The sequence below is a fragment of the Carettochelys insculpta genome, chromosome 7, assembly GCF_033958435.1.
Source record: "Carettochelys insculpta isolate YL-2023 chromosome 7, ASM3395843v1, whole genome shotgun sequence".
In the NCBI taxonomy this organism is placed as follows: Eukaryota; Metazoa; Chordata; order Testudines; family Carettochelyidae; genus Carettochelys; species Carettochelys insculpta.
Window position 1 is genome coordinate 65430605 of NC_134143.1, and position 12621 is coordinate 65443225.

The 12621-nt window shown below is 43.2% G+C and overlaps 1 long non-coding RNA gene across 1 annotated transcript in view; it reads left to right on the forward strand.

The window, feature by feature from the left end:
- LOC142015575 (uncharacterized) overlaps positions 1–12176 on the forward strand; it is a 167012-nt gene extending 154836 nt beyond the window's left edge. Inside the window, exon 5 of the long non-coding RNA XR_012646189.1 lies at positions 12033–12176. This is a non-coding gene — a long non-coding RNA (uncharacterized LOC142015575). The remainder of the gene's footprint in view (positions 1–12032) is intronic.
- Positions 12177–12621: the final 445 nt, after the last annotated feature.

Genomic DNA, 12621 nt, shown 5'->3' on the forward strand with positions numbered 1-12621 from the left:
AATTTTCTTCTAGTTTTCAAACCATAAGAATTGATGTAACTGTACCAAAACAGAGCACTACTCCAAGTTTGTCTGTTTTCCTTTCTTTTCCCTTTTTTTTTTGGTTTTGTTTTTAGTTTTTTCTCTCTAAGGTTTATTGAGAAGCAGTCATACTCCAGGCTCATCTGGGTTCAGTCTCTTTCAGTATTTACTCATGTATGTCAACTTTGAGGACTGTATTTGATTTGGTGATTGCCTCTTCTATAAGGTTTTATGAGAAGCAATCCCATTCCAGGCACATCCCATTTTCCTAGCACAACCAAACTCTTACATTGCTTTAAGTTATGATAAGAGGAAGCTCTATACCAAATTTGGTGGGCCTAGCTCTTAACATTGAAGAGTTCAAACAGACAAACTCTCTAAAACATATAGTAGATAATGACAGTGATTATCTTAGATATTAATTTTGTTAGTTTTTAAAGTGCTACTTAACTGCTTTTTCGTTTTGATAGAATACAGACTCACATGGCTATCTCTCTGTCACTTAGAAATTAATGTTTTCCAAATTGTGATCCTGATCATTGTAAAAAGTTTCATCAAAATTTACAGGCATTCCCTCATCCCCTTCCCACCCTGGTATCATTTATAACTTACTAGATGATTAGTTGAGCAACTCAAAAGGCTCTTGACAGAAGACCTTCTACATAAAACTGTTATTAAATCTAATTTGTTACCCAACAAGTCATAACAACTAAAATAAAAGACAGCCAGCCTAAAATAAAAGGGATTCATGTAGAACAAATGCTATAATCATTGGAAACTATTGAACGTAAGCCAGGTTGTGAATGTCTTATTCTAATTGGTAACCGGTTACTTTTATGAATCTTCTCCTCATTTTCATTTAGAGTTCTTGGGTGAGTTACAGCTCCTCCACGGGAGTATGTGGTTCACAATTTGGGTACAACTGTACAGATTGTCTGCAGCTGAATAATTAAGGGATTTTTATAGAGAGAGAACATGATGCTGTGGTGTAACAGTTGAATCATGAGTTCTAAGAGGGCTGCGTTACTCATGAGGTGAAAGCAAGAGTGACGTATGTACACTGGCCCAAATGCATCCCAGTAGAACTTTTGTACCATGCCATTGGGTATTTTGTATATGATGCACTTTACAGCAACACTGGTTTTAAAAAATATTGGGTTTGTTTTTCCCAATATGCCTCTTTATGGATGATCATGTGCCTCTTGGGCCGCCTAATCTAATTTTCCTCTCAATGTAAAATCATTCTGAACAACCTGTTCTCTGGTATTTTGTACAGTTCAGTTTTGTGGGGCTAAGTGAGTGAGAATTCAGTGCTAACTGGAACCTGCTAGCATCAAAGCTTGTTTAGAATACTGACAAAATCCAGACATAAAACCTATGCTCTGGATTTGTGAAGTATGGTAGCAGAATCTAGAAAGACTCCATGCCAAGACCTGGAGAACTAATTTATGAGAGAGTGCTGGGGCAGGTGGTTTGTTTTGGTTTTTGGAGAGGAAATTGTGTTTGTGTTGCTTTTTGTGGGTTTTCTCTCCCATGGATTAAATAGTTTTAGGCCTTGTTTATTTCTCAGAAACATATTAATATAAGACAGCATTTAGTTTCCAAATGTTCTTCAGTATGGCGCTTCACTTCACCCCATTTCACTAAAACATAAGTGAGTAATATTAAAATGTGTGGTACTTAAAAGATTAAGCATTCTGAGAATTCTCCAGCAATTTATGCTAATTGACCCCCCTCAATGGTATTGAGATCATAAATGTGTAATGATCGATGGTATTAAGAGCATAAATGTACCAAGAGAGAGTTTATACTGAATTAAAAACCATTGGACTGGGTATTTCAAGGCTCTAGTCTAGAAAAGAACAATTATTACAATGCATTACTGAATTAAACACAAAAGTCGTAAACATCTTGAAAGCTTCAGGAGTATGAACACAAGTATTAGTAGCAATGACAGAGAGCTAGTCTAACATGTCTGAAAATTATGAGGGCCCAGATGCTCAGCTGTGCCCTGTATCTGCAGGGCACAGCCAAGGAGAGACAAAGGAGTCGATTTTAAACTAGCTGCTAGTATGAGCTAAAGCAATTGTGCAGTTGCTTTAGAGTGCACAAGTTGGTTATGGTCTCAGGTGCCAGTACAGGAGCTAAGAATTGTTGAAGAGCTACAGTCATGCCCTTTTGACACTCTCGGTGAATCCCTATGCCAAAGTCTGCAAAGGAGTGGCTGGAGAGATGTCAGTGCCATATCTTCTGGGGACTGCTCCACTCCTGAGACAGAATAGTCTTTTCTTTAGGGTTCTTTGTTAATATTCTGGTAGTGCCTAAGGGCTTCAGCCAAATTTGGAATGCTGTGCTAAGTCCTGTACAGACACATAGAAAGAGAGACTTTGCCCTGGATATCTTACATTCTAAACAACAAGGCTACCGCTACCCTGCTCCATTAACTCGAAGTAAGATACACAATTTGCACTATTTAAATGTGTATCCTGTTTCAAGTTAATTTTGAAACTGTCTATTTCAAGATTTGGCGCTGTCTGCACAGCACCAAATCTCAAAATCCTCTGCTAATTCAAGGTATCCCTTACTCCTCCTGCAATGAGGTGTAGCGGGATGCTGAAATAGCATGCCCATTATTTCGAAAAATATTTTGAAGTAATGGGCACATTTCATAGACATGGAGTAGCTATTTTGGGATACCTAGATATCCTGATATAGCTTTGCAGTGTAAACATAGCCCAAGAGAAGCAAAAGGCAGAGAGCAGAAGGAAAAATTTTTATCCCTATTTTTTAATATGAGGAACTAGGCATGGAATGAGTACATGATTCGTCCAAGGTTACCCAAGGGAATCTGTGGCAGAGCTCTGAATTTCTGCCAGACCAAATCTGGGTATCTTAGCATATGTCTTCACTGCAAGCCTTCCCTTCATGGCACTGAGTCTGAGAATGGGCTGGCTGACTCAGGCTTATGCCACAGAGCTTAAGTTTCCCACTCAGGCTGGAGCCTGGGTGCTGACTTCCTCCTGCCTCTCTGAGTATCAGATCCAGGGGTTCAACCAGAGTGTAAATGTATATGCAGATATTTTTAGCCCTGCAGCAGGAGCCCAAGTCAGTTGACTGTGGGCAGTCAGTCTTGTTGCTGCTGGTTTTGTGGCTTTTTGCAATGTAGGTGTACCCTTAACCACAACATCAGCCTTGGCCTGTCCAGATGCTCTAACAAAATTATTCTGGGGCATCTTTTTCTGTGAGATTTCTAACTCAGTTCAGCAGCTCTAGGAGGATCAGAGAGGTTTTCATGAGGATTTGAACTGCATGTAGATTCTCCTGTCACTATTTACAACCCAAAATACCAGTAAGGACTTGGTGAAGTGTCCTAATTAGCCCATTTGCCCTCTCTCCCAAAACAAGAATTACAATAATGATGTGCTGTGAAGCTGTCCTATGTCATCTGGTTGTGTTTAGTGAGGTTCCTGGATCAATTATTACAATTTGCATTGATAATCTTCCGTATATTTTAGAGGGACTCATTAAAACTGCTGCAAAACAGACTAGATTTATTATTAACAAGCTCCAGTAAGAAACATGGTGATCATTACTTTTCCTGGGAGGGGAGAAAAATCAGCTGTAGTTTTTGCCCTACATTATTTTCTGCTTCCATTTTTTTTCATTTAATTAAATCACCATTGCTGTTGGACAATTTGGCTGGCACCTTTTACAGTTGTCAAAAACCTGCCCAATCTTCTCCAGGCATTTGAAGAGGTTGTGAATGGACAACACTGCTGGGAATAATCCAGCCTCACTTTCAGGGGTCATACACAAGAGACAGTGAGCAAGTGGAAAAAGTAACTGCTGAAACTCCAAGGTGGCACAGGTTTGTTCTCAACATTTAAGTACAGATTGAATCTCTCTTTTTCAGTACCCTCAAGACCTGACCAGTGCTGGATTAGAGAATTTGCAGTCTGATGGAAGCTCAATATTGTCTAGCAGTATTACCAAGACTTCCATTGCTTATGGGCGCTTAGAAGATATTTAGGGGCAAATTACAGATAACTAACAGCACAGAACACTGAGAGCCAGGACTGGTGGCTGTAAACAAACTTTATGGGACCGCAGGAAACTTGGCCACACCCATGAAAAGTGGTTGTCCAGCTAACTAAAATCATGTTGGATTATGGAGTTTCCCAGACGAAAGAGTTCTGGGTTAGAGAGGTTCAGCCTGTAGTTGGATGATGAGCCAAACTTTAACAAAAACTAAGCAACTGCTCTTCTGGTGAACGCAGTCCTAAAAGGATCTCTGCTACCCTGCTTCTTGTTATCTTTTCCACAAAGATATCTTCATGGTGAAACAGGTACAACCTAGCTGTACTCACCTCTTGACGGGACTTTTCCAGGATAAGGGAGGCTGGGGAATCCCTCCACTCTGAGGCAGCTGGCCTAATGCAGATGTCACTGTGGGTCTTGCCACTGAATGGCATAACATCCCATGGGACCGCAGGGAGAGCAGATTCTATGGACAGGCTCATCCCAAAAACTCTGCTTCTGGTGAGATGCCCAGTGAAGCATCAGAGCCATTCACTTGCTTCCTGTAGAGTTTTCCTCCATTTCTTGGGGAACTTCCATTTAGTTCCCCAAAAACTCAGTTCAACTCTGGTCTTGTCACTCAAGTTCTTTTATTTGGCATATGGCGAAGCTAGGATGAGTTGCTCAGACTCAAGGGTAGGGGTGGGTGTAGGGTGAGCCACACACTCAACGTTACCACTGGTATTTTCACATTCTGTTGCATGTACCACACATTGCATCATCTTTTGGGATTGGCTCTGTCACTTTGTAGGAGCCTGTACATCACACGCTATCCATGTACAACTTATCCTTTATCTCATCTACTGTTTCAGGGTTATCTCATTCAGTATTACCTTATCGTTTGTAAACAGTTCCTTGGGTGCCCACCACCGCATTATTTTAGCTAGTACAAACATTCTGTTTCCAGCCTGCTGATCCTCCTGAGGTCCCTTCCAGCCCTAGAATTCTATGATTTACTTCAGTAATTCCATCTCCCAAGAAATGAAGTTTCACCCATGGCTGGTTACTTATGTTCAGTCAGGACTACGACTCCATGGCCAGTCAAACCGATCAACACAACTGGTGCTTTTGAATTATACTCCCCTCTGGGGATCTACTTTATTAATGGACAATAACAGCGTAACTCAATGTCAAAATCTCTCAGCCTCTTCCTGGGCCACCAGTTAATTCTAGCTCTTCCCAGAGCTCCATAGTCTTTACAAGGGTTTTACTATACTTACAGCTTTTCCTGTTAATCCAGTCTGTTCTTTACCTGGGCTTTGCCTGCTGTCCAGTCCAATGAGGCCTTTACAGTGTGGGCGTCTACCTTTCTGGGGAGCTCTCAGCTAAGGCTTTTCCATAGAAGGCTCCTGCTCCCCTCAGGATCTTTCCCTAGGCCCTCTGCTTGGGAATTATGGAGACTCATCTGCAGTCTGATCTCTCTGGAGTTCCTGGCCCAATCTGAGATGTCATGCCGCCTCTCTTCTGGCCCAGTTGCTTGGCCTCCCACCCAACTGTCATTCCCATCACTTGGGAAGCAACTCCATTGAAGACCCAGCCTTAGAAAAAGAACAGGTGTACTGAGATGAGTTTGTGCACTGTTGCACTAGTCTAGAGGGGAGATCCCTAGTTTCCCAAAGCTGTGGTTTGTGGATCATGGTGGAATTGTGGTTCATGGCCTGCTTTCCTTCGGTCCGTTGTCATGACACATGGTGCTAGCTCCACTCCATGTTATCCCCTTTGTCCAGAAGTAGCCAGGCTGTTTGTTCAGCTTTCTTCTAAAAATGACAACATGCGTATCATGTCAGTGTTAAAAATACATGAAACTCATTCTCAGTGGTAGTGTTCCATGTCAACTGTTGGTGTAGTTTGCACATGGTGCAAGACTGTTGGTGGTGTCGCTCAAGGCTTGGGGGAAGGCAGATCACAAAAAGGAGGGAAAAGCATGCAAAATAAATTGGAGGAGGCTGCAGCTTTTTCATTTACTGAGAGGGCATGTCTACTGAAACGTAATTTACTGAAAGTTGACGTGAAAATCCACCCCACACATCTGTGCCTGACATGAACTATGGACCCTGCTGTGGTGCCTTAAAAGTTCCCTAATAGTAGGGTTACAATATTTGAACTTTCAAAACAGAGGACACCCCGAGAAGAAGTGTGTCTGGATTGTCATCTGCCAACTCGTGTTGTATTGTGTTGTCGTATCTAGTGCACTGATACCACATGAGTTGGTAAATACACTCTCGGGGTGTCCTATTGTAGTAACCCTACACTACACTTTGATCTACCTTGAACTGAAAAGAGAGTGCACTGAAGTGCACTAATAAGAAGTGCTGATCATCAGGCTCTGTGTGAACATTTGGGGCAGAAGAGGCCAGTGTGGGTTTCATATCATTGCTTGCTATGAACTAGACAACCACTAATAACAAACATTCACTTCTTACCTCCTTATATTCCCAACAGCCTTTATCCATTTGCACAGAATGTATTCCTGTTGAGAACTGGGGGGAGAGGGAGTGGTTTTGGCTTCCTTCATTGTAACTCATGGACATCTTCTCTCTTAAGGAGCCTTTCAGATGATTAGCAAGACATCTGTTGAATATTCAACAGCAAACTGATTTAATAAGTCCCACAGCTGTTGCGAACCTGACAAGGAAAACAATGCCATGTAAATATGCACTTGCTGCAGACAAATATTTCAAGCATCTTGAACTGACTGCTTTCAGCTCTCCACACTAGCTTGCTTTTCTTAGTCGGTAAAATAACAACAAAACCGGTAGTTGGAAAAGAAGTTCCAGTCGAAGGCTGAACAGTTCATTGCCTTGTCAGGGCAGGATTGGTGCCAGTCAGAAGGTCTGACTATGCTCTCAGGTAACTGAATTAAATATGAGGAGGGTTCAAATTTGCTCTGCTGATGGAACCAGATCATCCCATATATACAATATTGTGTTTGCAGCAGTGTGATTGAATTAGGCACATGAAGAGCCCATAATTTAGAGTCAGTGGGATGAAAACTGCTCTACCGGATTCTCTCCATCAAGAGACCTCTATGAGCTGGCTGTTAGCTAAAAGTCTGATGGTTTAAACCTGTCCTGGGAACCATAGGAGATGATCAGAGTCGATGGTGATTGAGTATGGTAGAAGGGCCAGTGTAGGGAAAAGCATCCTTTTGAAATCCTGATTGTGCAAGGAGATGCTCTGGATGATCTAATGGGCTTTTTTCTCACTGACTTGTTTAAGCACAGAAAAGAGACACAGCCTTCACGGCACCTGTTTGTAAGGAGCTGGGTCAGATGCACACTACGACATTCATGTGCTTCGCTAAATCTTACCCAAAGCACCCTCAGATCTGCAACACTGGGCTTGGAATCTCCCAAGGAGATTCCATTTGGCAAAATACTGTAGAGCTTCCATTGAGAATTTGACTGGTGTAGTTGTACTTTTGGATGCACCTCAGCAAGAGAGGAGCATCCTCCCCCCACTCACAAATATGATCATTGGAGGGACTTTTCCAGTCACTGATTATTTTCTCTAATTCTGTTTTTTCAAAACCAATGGTTTTTGAAGTTTGAGGCAAGTATAGACGTTCCCCGAAGTCAGAAAAGGAGTAGTGTGAGGTTCCCCTCCCACAATTCATTCTAACCCTAGTCAGTCTGCAAACTACTCAAGACAGAGACTATGAGTTCACTTTATTCATTCTCAAGTGCTTTCTTATTCAATAAACAATATAATCAGTACAGGTTGGACTTCCCTGGTCCAGCACCATGGGTACCAGATCTGTCCCGAACAAGGGAATTTGCCAGACTAGAGGTGGTCCCCGGCTGCTGGGCCTTCAGCAGTTTCAGTCCCAGCCAGCACCCTGCTGCCCCTGTTGGGCTGCACCACCTGGGGCTCCCAGCCCTGCCATGAAAGGCTGGGTCCCAGCCCTCCTGTGGGATGCCCCAGCTCCCAGCCCTCCAGCCCTCCAGCAGCTGCCACTGCTGCTGCAATCCCCACTCACAGAGCTGGGAGCCAGGGCCACCACAACAGCTGTGGCAGGGCTGGGAGCCAGTTTGCTGTTCCTCAGCTGTTGCTTCCTGGCCATGCAGTACCCGGAGGCAGATACCCGGCCAATGCTGGGCCACTATTCCCCAGCCCTGGCTGCAGCCACGGCTCCCCCACTGCTTCTCTACTGTGTCCATGGCACCACTCCTGACCACGACTCCCTGGCTCCTGCACCGACCACTGGGATCCCTAGTCCTGCTGGACCACGGATATTGCTGGACCAGAGAGTACTGGATTTCAGAGGTACAACCTGCAATAATAATTTTGCACGTCTCTGCTAAATAAATTGCAATAAGGAGAAGGCTGAACTGTCGACAATTCTAGGAATTCTGCTCCCCAATCTTTTATCAGAGCTGTTAGCAATGGTCAATACAACAGCTAAGGCAGGAAAATACTCTACATTCAAAGAAAATATAATTAGAGAAAACAGTCAGTGGCAGGAATAAGCCCCTCCAATCACATAAACACTTTTGTTATTACTGACTTCAGCACTCACTGTAATTTCTGAAATAGGCCCCTCTGGGTCACTAGCTTGTTTTTGCTTCCATCCAGTTTTTCTCGCTGTAGCATTTATTTTAACAAGTCCATGTCTCGTCATTTCAATTTCCCCTCAATCCAGAACTAGACTCCTGAATCATGTTTGCTAAAAGCTCTGCTCATTCAACCTTCGCAGCAGGTATATCTAATTATAAGCTACAGCATAAGATACAGCCATTCAAAAACATGCTTTTAGGGGTTGAATATTACTGCCGTGAGAGATCAGAACAGCCTGCAGTTCTGGCCCATGATAATAGGCTATGCCAGGTGTCTTTCAGTTAGCTATTACAAGTGAATCTCAGAAATTTGAGTGTTTAGGCAGCAGCCCGACCTTAAAGTTCAGATTCTGAGCTCAGAAACTTTTGACTGCTTGTTCAAACTTATTACCAATATTGTAGGACACTTATATTGCTCTCCTAATAATATTTAGGCATGGAATTTCACCTTACTGCGTGCTCAGCTCTATCCTTACTGTGTGTATCACCATCCTGAGATTAGCAAAGAATAGGCCTTGGATAAAGACTAATGAAATACATGAGTACCACTAGGAGAGAGACACTAACAAGTCTCTGATTCATTTGCTGGCCAGGATTCTGAAACTGCCCATCAGAATGTCAGATGTAAGGAGTAACTGTAAGGGTATGTCTATACTTATGCGGGGGAGGAACCAGCATGCCACAATCGATCTTCTGGGGATTGATTTTGCCGTGTGTGTGAAAATGCAGCGAAATTGATCTTTCTGGGCTCAGCTGTTGACCCTTGCACTCCACACTGGTGCACAGAGTAAGGGACATTGGCACGAGCCTGAAGATCCCTGATCTACACCAGGGAACAAAGTCGATCCTGATACGTTGATTCCAGCTATACTAATAGCGTGGCTAGAATTGCGTATCTGGGATCAACTTTGATCCCTAGTGTAGACCCAAGCCAGAGACTTGCTGCTGCTGCTACACTAGGGCCAGTGAAGGTAGTATGAGGCAGAAGAAAGGAAGGGTATAACAAAGAGGAACTTCCTCATGATGGTTCAGCAGAAGAATAGCTTGCACTATTTCAAGGTTAGTGGATGCTCAGAGGCCTCAGCTGGTTGATGATATTTTTTCCCTTGGAATGTAAGGGTGAGTTTAAAACAAACTGTGGTGCAGGGACAGCTCTCAGGATTGGGTCTCCCATAATGAAATGGTTATTTTAGAAACAGGGTGCTGATGGAAGGGGCCTTTTAAAATGAAATGCAAGGTAATTAGCTTATTTTGGAAGTATCTGTAATCACGTAGACTGTGCTAGAAGCTGGGAATGGGCAATAGGGGATGGATCACTTATTCTGGGTTATTCTTCTAACTAAAAAATTAGACCTAATCGTGTTAGTTAAAAGATCAAAGGCACATTCTCATGCACTTCCAGAAACATTATATATGCTATTATGTGCCAACAATGCCCTGACACTATGTAAATTGGACAAACTGGGCAAAACTTTTGCCAAAGAATAAATGGACACAGAGCAGACATCAAGAAACTCAATACACATAAACCAGTCAGCGAACGCTTAAATGGAGTGGGCCATTCTGTTGAAGACCTGAGAATTTGTGTCCTGGAACAAAAATAATTTAACAATGGATTAGAGTGAGAGATTTGTGAGTTAGAGGTCATATTCAAATTTGACACATTAACACATGGCATGAACAGAGACATCAATTACCTCATGCATTACAAGGAATGCTTCCCTTCCTTTGATGTTTGTAATTATCTCAGACAGGACAATTAGCATTTCCCTACCCTTCATCCCCTTCCTTCAATCCTATTTGATTTGTCAGTTTTTATTGCAATGTTTTTTTGGTCCTCTGTACTTATAAACATCAGTCTGAATTGGAAATAAAATTGATCTGATGAAAAGTGGATCTGTCTCACAAAACTTGTCACTGAATAAATCATTTTGTTAGTCTTTAAAGTGTTACATTTCTGCTGCTTTGTTTTCATGATTACCTGTTCTGTTAATTTCTCTGAGGCACCTAGCATTTGATATTGGGCTACATGGACCTTTGGTATCACCCAGCATGGCTGTGCTTATGTTCTTATGACTGTTCAGCCTGCTCATTTTCAGATATGATGACTCAGTTTGGATGAATGAGAGGCCCTCCTCCGCTTGTCCTCCCCCACTCTTGGATATGTTTAAATGGACCGTAGTAATAGCTGTTATCATATTACATGCTAAGTTTTACATCTGTGTGTCTACAGCAAGTTGATTTTTTCTAGAATTTAGCCATTATCATTCACCAACAACTTTGCTGGACTGGTCCAGATGTCTGATCAGCACCTCCCAAAACAGATTCTGTTCTCCATTTGAAGGAAGGATGGAGGAGCATTGGGGGTCAGAGGAAGTGGGTTAAGAACATGCTGAAGGCACACATGAAAAAGTGCAATGTTAGTGTCAACACTTGGGAGAACCTTGCCCAGAACCATCCCTGCTGGTGAATGGTAATCCAGGGGGACCCATCGCAGTTCAGATGAGGAGAGGCAAAGAAGGGGAAAAGGGTGGCAAGAACAGTCCTGCACCCCTCCCAACCGCTACCAACACCTGCCCCTTCTGTGATAAGATCTGTGGCTCCAGAATCGGGCTGGTGAGCCAGGAACAGACTCGTAAATAGGAGGGTGACATGAAGACATTCTACTCATTATTAAGTAACCACCAAGGATTTTGGCATGATCTCAAAATCAGAAAAATACTGGGGTTTGGAGAGCAGCCGACAGTCTGTTCTCCTACAGTCATGCTCTTCCAGCATGAGTTAATGCGGGCACCTCGATTTAGTTACTTCCAGTGCCATAGATTTTCTTGCAAACAAAATATTTTCCAGAGGTGGCTTCCTCCATCTCCCCCTCCCCCCCACAGCTTGAAAAGTTGTTCTGTTGCTCAAGGGTGTCACAGCAGCCATAGCACTGGCCATTTCGCACTAGTCTCTTGGAGAAAAGTCATTGCTTTTATTTATTACTCTTCACTGTCACTCACCTTTAAATTGGGCCCTTTACAAGGGCCCTCTCTTAACGGATATGCTAAGATTGGTGAAGCGGGAGAGTAGGAGACCTGCATGTTGATGGAGAAAGAACAGTTCTGAATCTGTGCAGTGGAGACCTAAGGAGTTCATAATGCAGCAAAGGAGGCTGTGGTTATTCTCTTCCACTATTACTTCTGTCAGGTCATGGTCAGAGGAGTGGTTCAAGACATTGCTCCATCTAATTAACCAGAAGTCTCTTGCCAGGACTGGACTGACCGATTTCCCCTACCCTAACTCCTTCAAAGAACAGAGCTAAATAGGCATCACTTAGAGTCTCTTTCTTAAATTAATTATGTTTGGATTTGTATTTCTTCTACTCTGCTTGCTAAGGGTTGAAATCACTGGGAGCTGAATTTACTTGGACTGAACAGCAGAAGTTGCAACCAAGAGGTGTATGGCAGCAGAGGACGACTGACAGCCAGTAAGGAGGCAGCAGAGAGATGTGACAAGCAGCCAGAAGGATGGCAGCTAGGAGGTGCAACAAGCGGCCAGAAGGAAGTTGTGGCGCACAGAGTGAATAAGACTCTTTACCATTCCCCACCTAGGATGGAAGGTGAACTCTGAGGCTGAATCTCTGAACTCTGGCTCTGCTCTGACCAAGGGCAGCAAATGTGAGTGTTGTGCAGAGAAGGGTTGAGAATGTCAAGGGAACATTTAGGTTGCTGGACTTAGGAAGCTGAGTGGAAAAGGGCACTGTCCAATCTGCCTAGGGTGGGACTTTTACTCATGGTTTATGTTTAGAAACAGTGTTTGTGGTGGTTTCCCAAATTAATGCCAAGTTACTTCTGTCCCTTTTATTAAAAGTCTCTCTTCTGACTCATATTCTGTGTTTGGGTGGGGAAGCACTGGGCACCCAGGGGTGGTGTGTGAATTTCCCAGGTTACTGGGTGGGGACATCAGCCTGTTCTATGGTGTGTGG